This window comes from Numida meleagris, chromosome 1 (assembly GCF_002078875.1).
Source record: "Numida meleagris isolate 19003 breed g44 Domestic line chromosome 1, NumMel1.0, whole genome shotgun sequence".
NCBI lineage: Eukaryota > Metazoa > Chordata > Aves > Galliformes > Numididae > Numida > Numida meleagris.
In genome coordinates, this window is record NC_034409.1 from 73,388,368 (window position 1) to 73,396,090 (window position 7,723).

The 7,723-nt window shown below is 47.1% G+C and overlaps 1 long non-coding RNA gene across 1 annotated transcript in view; it reads left to right on the plus strand.

Annotated features, from left to right (window-relative positions):
* The window catches only part of LOC110397499, a 12,642-nt gene continuing 11,758 nt past the window's right edge, over positions 6,840–7,723 (plus strand). The window contains exon 1 of the long non-coding RNA XR_002437815.1: positions 6,840–7,145. This is a non-coding gene — a long non-coding RNA (uncharacterized LOC110397499). The remainder of the gene's footprint in view (positions 7,146–7,723) is intronic.

The window sequence follows — 7,723 nt, forward strand, 5'->3', positions numbered from 1 at the left end:
AAGGTGATTGTAAGACCACCTTAGATGCAACTGCACATGCCCAGAAGGACATTAGCATACATTAATGAACTCTTGGAAAAACATGAATTTGTATACCCACATATTGCATATGTATGTCTTAGCTGTTTAAATGCAGATCTTGAACTCAGAGCATGTGCTTGATTTGTCAAATTGCCTGGTACGTATATTGAGGAATAAACGAATGCTCTTTTCCTAACACACTGGAGTTAGAGAGTTTTCTTTACAGATTTTGGATGACACAAGAGAGAGATGGGATGATGGACTGGGAAGTCTGTGAACAGAGAAAAAGAAGACAAAGGAGGAGCCAAGGACTCCTTGAAGAAATTTCATCGGGAGTTGAAATGGGGACCATGGGGAGTAAAAAGTTCCTAATGCCCAAGGGAGGGTGCTGGTAAGTGGAGGAAAGGCTTTCTTGGCAAGGGGAGTGAAAACTCCACAATACCCCTGAATAATCCCTTAATCATGTTCTGGAGTATCCAGAGATGTGAGACAGCAGGAGAAAAAAAGTGAAAATAAGGGCTGGAGTGATGGCCCAGTCCCTACAGCCTCCTTGGGGAGAAGTGCAGGGACTCTGAGGAAGGATGGTTGGAGAGGGGTTGAGACCCCCAAGCAGAGGAGGAGTTGAACATCCCACAAGATGGGAATGTCCCTGACCTAAGACAGGAAGGGATTAGTGTTGGCGATGCAGAGGAAAGGGGGCATGATTTTGAGAAACTGCCCATAGAGATAAGCTAGCCTTGAGGCGGCACCTAGTCAGGAAAAAGACCAGTGCTTAATGTAAATGGACTGCTAGAGGATCAGGGGCTCACTGTGTTTCAGAGACCCACCAGTACAGCCTTTGATAACCTGTAGGATGGGTCCGGACTGGAATGAGGTCCATTTTTATAGTCAACACCAGAGCCTCGCAGTCACATTAAAATTCCTCCCAAGGGGTGGAGGGTGACTCTCAAGTGCATCTTTAGTAATTCAGGGAGTCAGTGAAAAAGATGAAAAGGTCTGCCTCCTTCAACCACTGTTAATATATGTGGGAGATAAATTTGAGATGCATGAGTTTTCATCTGTACCAAATAGCAGTTGTAATTTATTGGGAATGAATTGGGAATGTAAATCAATATAACCAAGGGACAAAGTATATCTAATACTGTACTAATTCTGCATAAATTATTGAAAAAAGTCCTATGAAGAAGCTGAATCTATGGTCTGGGCTACACCAGGAAATTACGAGAAGTTGGAAACTGAACCTCTCCCAGCTAAGTTGAAACAACCAGGACAAAATTTCTGAGAGATAAGTGCAATTGGCACTTTTGAGTCAGGCACTGAGTCCCAGTGGCAGTGACAGATTTGCAATTGTGGAAAGAATTGGCAGAAGCATACATGGAAGACCCAAATAAGATAGCTAACTAAGGTGATGAGTAGTAGGCAGAGTCAGATGACAAAAGAAGAAACAAAGGGAACAAAAACACCGCGATTCTAGTAGCTGTATTATCTCAAATACAAACCTTCTCTCAAGGAAAAGGATTCAGGTTTCCCTTGAGGATGAGCAGAAGAAAATGAGAAAATGCAGAGTAACAAGACAGTTAAAACTCTTAGTTTATGCAGGGGCAATGTCTTGCATATTAAATAGTTGAAAGGTTCTTGTTGCTACTTGTTCAATAATTCTTACGCCTGCTTTTTTGAGGATATCTTGAAACTTTTGATTTTCCTCCAGCTGCCTCCATAGCAGGAAGAGAATATGATTGGGCTGGTGATCAAATTTTGCAAATTGAACCCCAGCCCAGATTAAATCATTAGACATCTGTTTTTGGGATACCTGTATGGGTCCAGATTGAGAAGCTCATGGGGCAGGTCTCCTAGTTTTAGTTATGCTCCTTCCAACGTCCAGATATTGCACCTGGTCCAAAAGTGCTCTGTCTCTCCTTGATCAGCCACCAACTGGGTGGCTTGTTCGGCAATGGCCTCTGAGGCTACCAAACACTAGTGTGCGATACTGGTGGGGAGGAGCTTGTTATAAGTAGAGGTCCCTCATCCCTGCCAAGAACTTAACCAGATCTGGACTCTCAAAATCATCCTCCCCATAAATTGCCTCCTTCATTGCCATTTCTCTGATATAATTTTGAAGTTCCTCCATTGAAGTCCCTAGGCCAGTATTTATTGGGACATCACTTTTATTTGGCCACATGATTCTACATGCAGCCATTTTCCATTGAATTAGAGAATGGTTTTCCTCATTATGCATTACAGTCGCATATAGTCTTCGTCTGAGGGCCAGATGTGTGCTGATGGATGCAGGTCTAGAAGTCTCCAGTCCATTAATAACCACACTTCCAGCCCATATGTCCCATAATCTTAAGAGCCAAGCTGGTATGCTCTCTCATGGTTTCTGTTTAAGTTGTTGTAATAAATCCATGAGTTCAGCGGCCATGTACAGGCACAACATCACATGTAACGTAGTGTGGGCAGTAGACCACTCCTCAGGTGACAACCCTAACCAGTCTTTCTTGGAATTTCTTCATTTTTTGAGTAATTACTGGTCCTATTTCTAAAGGATCTGAGGTTCCCAGATTCTCCAGTTGGATTTTAGTCTGCTTGATTTTCCTTTTGCTTTTAGATTCAACTGAGGTCCAAAGATCCTGTTGATGTAAGTCCTTTTCCCCTTCTAATGAGATAGTCCTTAATTTTAGAGAGGAAATGCCATTCAAAGATGAGGCAGTTTACCCCATCAGAAGTATAATTTTATTTTCCAGTTGTCTGATATGGGCTTTTAAAAGCTTGTTGTCATCTTTCAATCCTTCCTCAGAGGAATGATACATGTTAATAATTAGTAGCAGCAGCCCTGCTACAGAGGATGCTGCTACTACTCTTTCCTCAGTTGTTAGGAAAGTTTGTTTTATAGAATCATAGAATGAGCTAGGTTGGAAAAGACCTACAAGATCACCTAGTCCAACCATCCACCTACCACCAACAACCTCACTAAACTATGTCACCCAACGCTATATCTAAACGTTTCTTGAACACCTCCAGGGACGGTGACTCCACCACCTCCCTGGGCAGCCCGTTCCAGCGCCTGACCACTCTTTCAGAAAAGCAGTATTTCCTAATGTCCAGCCTAAATCTCCCCTGGTGCAACTTGAAGCCATTCCCCCTCATCCTGTCACTAGTTACAAGAGAGAAGAGGCTGACCCCCAGCTCACTACAACCTCCCTTCAGGTAGTTATAGAGAGCGATGAGGTCTCCCCTGAGCCTCCTCCTCTTCAGACTGAACAATCCCAGCTCCCTCAGCCGCTCCTCATAAGGCCTGTGCTCCAGACCCCTCACCAGCTTCGTCGCCCTTCTCTGTACACGCTCCAGGGCCTCAATGTCTTTTTTGCAGTGAGGGGCCCAAAACTGGACACAGTACGCGAGGTGGGGCCTCACCAGGGCTGAGTACAGAGGGACAATGACTTCCCTACTCCTACTGGCAACACTATTTCTGATACAAGCCAGGATGCCATTGGCCTTCTTGGCCACCTGGGCACACTGCTGGCTCATGCTCAGCCGAGCATCAACTAATACCCCTAGGTCCGTTTCCTCCATACAACTTTCCAGCCACTCTGCCCCAAGCCTGTAGCATTTCCTGGGGTTGTTGCAGCCGAAGTGCAGGACCCGGCACTTGGTCTTGTTGAACCTCATCCCATTGGCTTCAGCCGAGAGATCCAGCCTGTCCAGATCTCTCTGTAGGGCCTCTCTACCCCCAGGCAGATCGACACTTCCTGCCAGCTTGGTGTCATCTGCAAACTTACTGAGGGTGCTCTCAATGCCCTCATCCAGGTCATCAAGAAAGATAATGAAGAGGACAGGCCCCAGCACCGACCCCTGGGGAACACCACTCGTGACCAGTCGCTGGCTGGATTTAACTCCATTCACCACCACTCTCTGGGCCCGGCCCTCCAGCCAGCTCCTTACCCAGCAAAGGGTGTACCTGTCCAAGCCACGGGCTGCCAGTTTCTCCAGGAGAATACTGTGGGAGACAGTGTCAAAGGTTTTGCTGAAGTCTAGGTAGACCACATCAACAGCCTTTCCCTCATCCACCAGACGGGTCACTCGATCATAGAAGGAGATCAAGTTGGTCAAGAAGGACCTGCCCTTCACAAACCCATGCTGGCTGGGCCTGATCCCCCGGTTGTCCTGCAAATGCCGCGTGATCTCCCTCACGACAATCTGCTCCATAACCTTCCCTGGCACCAAGGTCAGGCTGACAGGCCTGTAGTTCCCCGGATCCTCCTTACGACCCTTCTTGTAGATGGGAGTCACATTGGCAAGTTTCCAGTCTTCTGGGACCTCTCCAGTTGACCAGGAACGCCGATAGATGATGGAAAGCGGCTTGGCTATCTCTTCTGCCAGCTCCCTCAGTACTCTCGGGTGGATCTCATCTGGCCCCATGGACTTGTGGCAGTCCAGGTGGAGTAGTAGGTCTCTGACCATTTCCTCCTGAATCATGGGGGGGTTTGTTTCGCTCCCCATCCAAGACTTCCAGGTCAGAGAGTAGAGTGCTCTGAGGACAACTGGTCTGGCTTTTAAAGACAGACGTAAGAAAGGCCTCAGCCTTTTCATTGTCCTCAGTGGCCACATTCCCAGCCGTGTCCAGTAAAGAATGGAGATTCTCCTTGGTCCTCCTCTTACTGTTAATATATTTGTAAAAGAGTTTCTTGTTCCCTTTAATCCCAGCAGCCAAGCTTAATTTGAGCTGGGCCTTTGCCTTTCTAATTTTCTCCCTGCACATCCTGGCAATCTCTTTGTACTCTCCCTGAGTTACCTGTCCCTTCTTCCACAGGAGGTAGATTCTCTTTTTCTCCTGGAGCCTTTTACTTTATCAAAAAAATTCTTCCATCTTGGAAGGGGATTTAATAATGGGACCATTGTCCCTTATAACTCCCCATTATTCAGTAATTCATGAAAAGCTCAGCCATGGGGAACCCAGGAATCCCAGGGTTTCCCCTGGGAGTTCCTCCTTTGGAGTACGAGGAGTCCCAGTGACCAGCCAACACATCAACTTCTTAAGATAATCCATAATAAATAAATTCACTGCTGTCACACCCTCCTGATTCGCCAAGTATAATATGATGGAAAGTGCAGCAAGGACAGCAGAGCAGCAAGGTCCCAGGCCGCAGCAAGTGAGGATTTGCTCAAATGCAACAGCCATGGGTACAGAAATAAAGGAAAAAAAGCTGTTTACTTTCAGAAGGCCTCAGGTATGCAGGGATCTCCAGCAACATACCTTTGCCTCCCCTGCCAAACCTTAAATGAGGTTTGGGTAGCATTGCACACACCTGAGCTCCCCTGGGTTGGCCCTGCCTTCCTACCAGGTGCTCTATCACTGTTTCAAGCTGTGACTTGGCATTTCTGCTACAGGGCCTGCGATCAAATTTTCTGTCAGCAATTAGTGACACAGGAAAATGAAAGGCCAAACCTTCCTTTCAGACAATTAAGTATGAAAATAGGAAATAGAAGGTTGTTTTTGTGTTTTCTGTCATTATTATGTTATTCTATAATGGGTAATACACCTTTATTGGAAGGGGGGAATTTCTGAAGAAATCTCTGTTAGAATGTATATTGAAACACTGGACAAACAGGGATGTAGAGAAGTGTCAGGGGACTCTCCTATTGGAAGACTCTGTTTGGCAGAAGATCGTTATGCCAGTTATAAATGGTTTAGGCATTAACAAAAGGAATGCCCACAGGTAAAGGCTGTGGCTCTGGCCATAGAAAACCTCATGTCCCTCTATTGAAAATGAGGGTGTCATTCCCAACTGAACTTCTGATTATGATACTGATACTGTAAATTGATTGATCAGGAAACTCTCTAAGACTGAGTTTGGAGTGTTAGAAAGCAGGCATTCTTTATCCTCTGTGTCAGATGCACAAGGAGATCTTAGAAAATGAGATTGGCCTGATATTGACAGTTGAATAATTATAACAGGTACCAAAGAAGGAGGAGTGTGATCTGCGAAAGTGATATAATTAGGATCCCCTGTGATGAAAATTGCAGTGTGTATCACAATTTGCAAGGGCCATATGCCAATTACTTTTGGTGTTACCACTCCTCCCACTTCTAATAATCTCCCCCACAGTGCAAGTACTACGCACCATTTTGGTACCACTTGCACCTCCCAAGGCCATTTTACCTGGTGGGATCCTGGTTCTAAGCTCTCAGGGGCAAGGAGCAGAAGATGATTATTTACTGTTCCAACTTGGGGTTTAAATCATCTATCACTTCCTTTAATTTGGATTCTAAGTGGGGAGGCCCAAATTGTTTGTAACATACACAGGGCACTGGCTTGGCTATCTCTGGGTCTTTCATTCAAGTCTCTCAGCCTCTGTTTTAGTCTTAGTCCACTCCTGCAAGGACTGGCAGATGGTCTTCAGAGTGGCCTTTAAAAAGGCACCGTACAATTCTAACAGGCCTGCTCCCGTCAGATTATAGGGCAGATGAAATCACCACTCAATGTTGCTGTCTTCAGCCCACTTCTGTATTGCTGTACCTGTGAAATGCATCCCTTGGTCACTCTCAAAAACCTGAGGTGTGGGAATACAAGAAAGAATATTCAGAGCAGAAGCTGCAGAGCAAGATAAACGGCATGAGAAAGCAATGCTGAGAACCAAGCGAGCCTCCAGGAGAGAAAAACAAGAGCCAAGTGAGCTGCGTGATCGCTGCGTGATCGCTGCGTGATCGCTGCGTGATCGCTGCGTGATCGCTGCGTGATCGCTGCGTGATCGCTGCGTGATCGCTGCGTGATAACGACCCTGATTGGAGGAAGAGTGCGTGGCTAGGAACGGCTCATGCTCTGATTGGATAAGCGCCTGCATGCATGGTTAAGGGGTATTTGCGGCATGTTTTGTTGACAAGTAAAGGGGGGTGGGAAAGTTACACGAGGAAACTTGGAAATGTACATAACAGAAGTTAAAACACGCAGTAAATGATTTGGATCGTTCACATCTCAGTCCGTGCCTCGGACGCTGAAAATAGCGCCCGCTGTGTGGAGCAATAATCAAGCCGAGGTTGAACGAGCCTGGTCCGACAGCGCCGCCCGACTGAACTATGGAGAAAGTACTTTGCGCGCGTCCACCTTCGATCTACAGGACAGAAGGTGAGCAGTCAGGAACCACGGGGAATTCACTAAAACGAAGGAGTAACAAGTAAATCGTGAAGTATTATAGAGAATTTTAAAGTTTCAGAATCGACTTAGATCTACCTCAGCATTAGTTTCTTTTCTTGATAAGAAAATATGACCCTGGGTTTTCTTTTGATGGGGCGGTTTGGATCAAAATTGGTACAAAACTCTGGGACGTTACTATTACTGCCGACAAAACGGCTGCTTAAGCATTTACCTGTTTGGCGTTAAATATCGAAGCGCTCAAACAAATCCGAAAAGCCAAACTCTTCCGACTCTTCGCGATTGCCCTCTGCCCCACCCCCGTCTCTGCCCCTCCGTGTGAGAGGCAGCTCCCGCTCGGCCCCATGCCCTTGCCCCGCTCCCGCTCGGCCCCATGCCCTTGCCCCGCACCTCCCAGCCCCCGGACCCGGGAAGAAGGAGAATCGCTGCCTCCGAAGAGCGCCGCCCCTGCCACCACTGCTGCTGCGAGGCGCCCGCAGCCCCGCGGCCGCAGCCCGCCTCGAAGCGCCCCTGCCGCCAGCCGCAGCCCGCTCACCCCCCCTCGCCCGCCG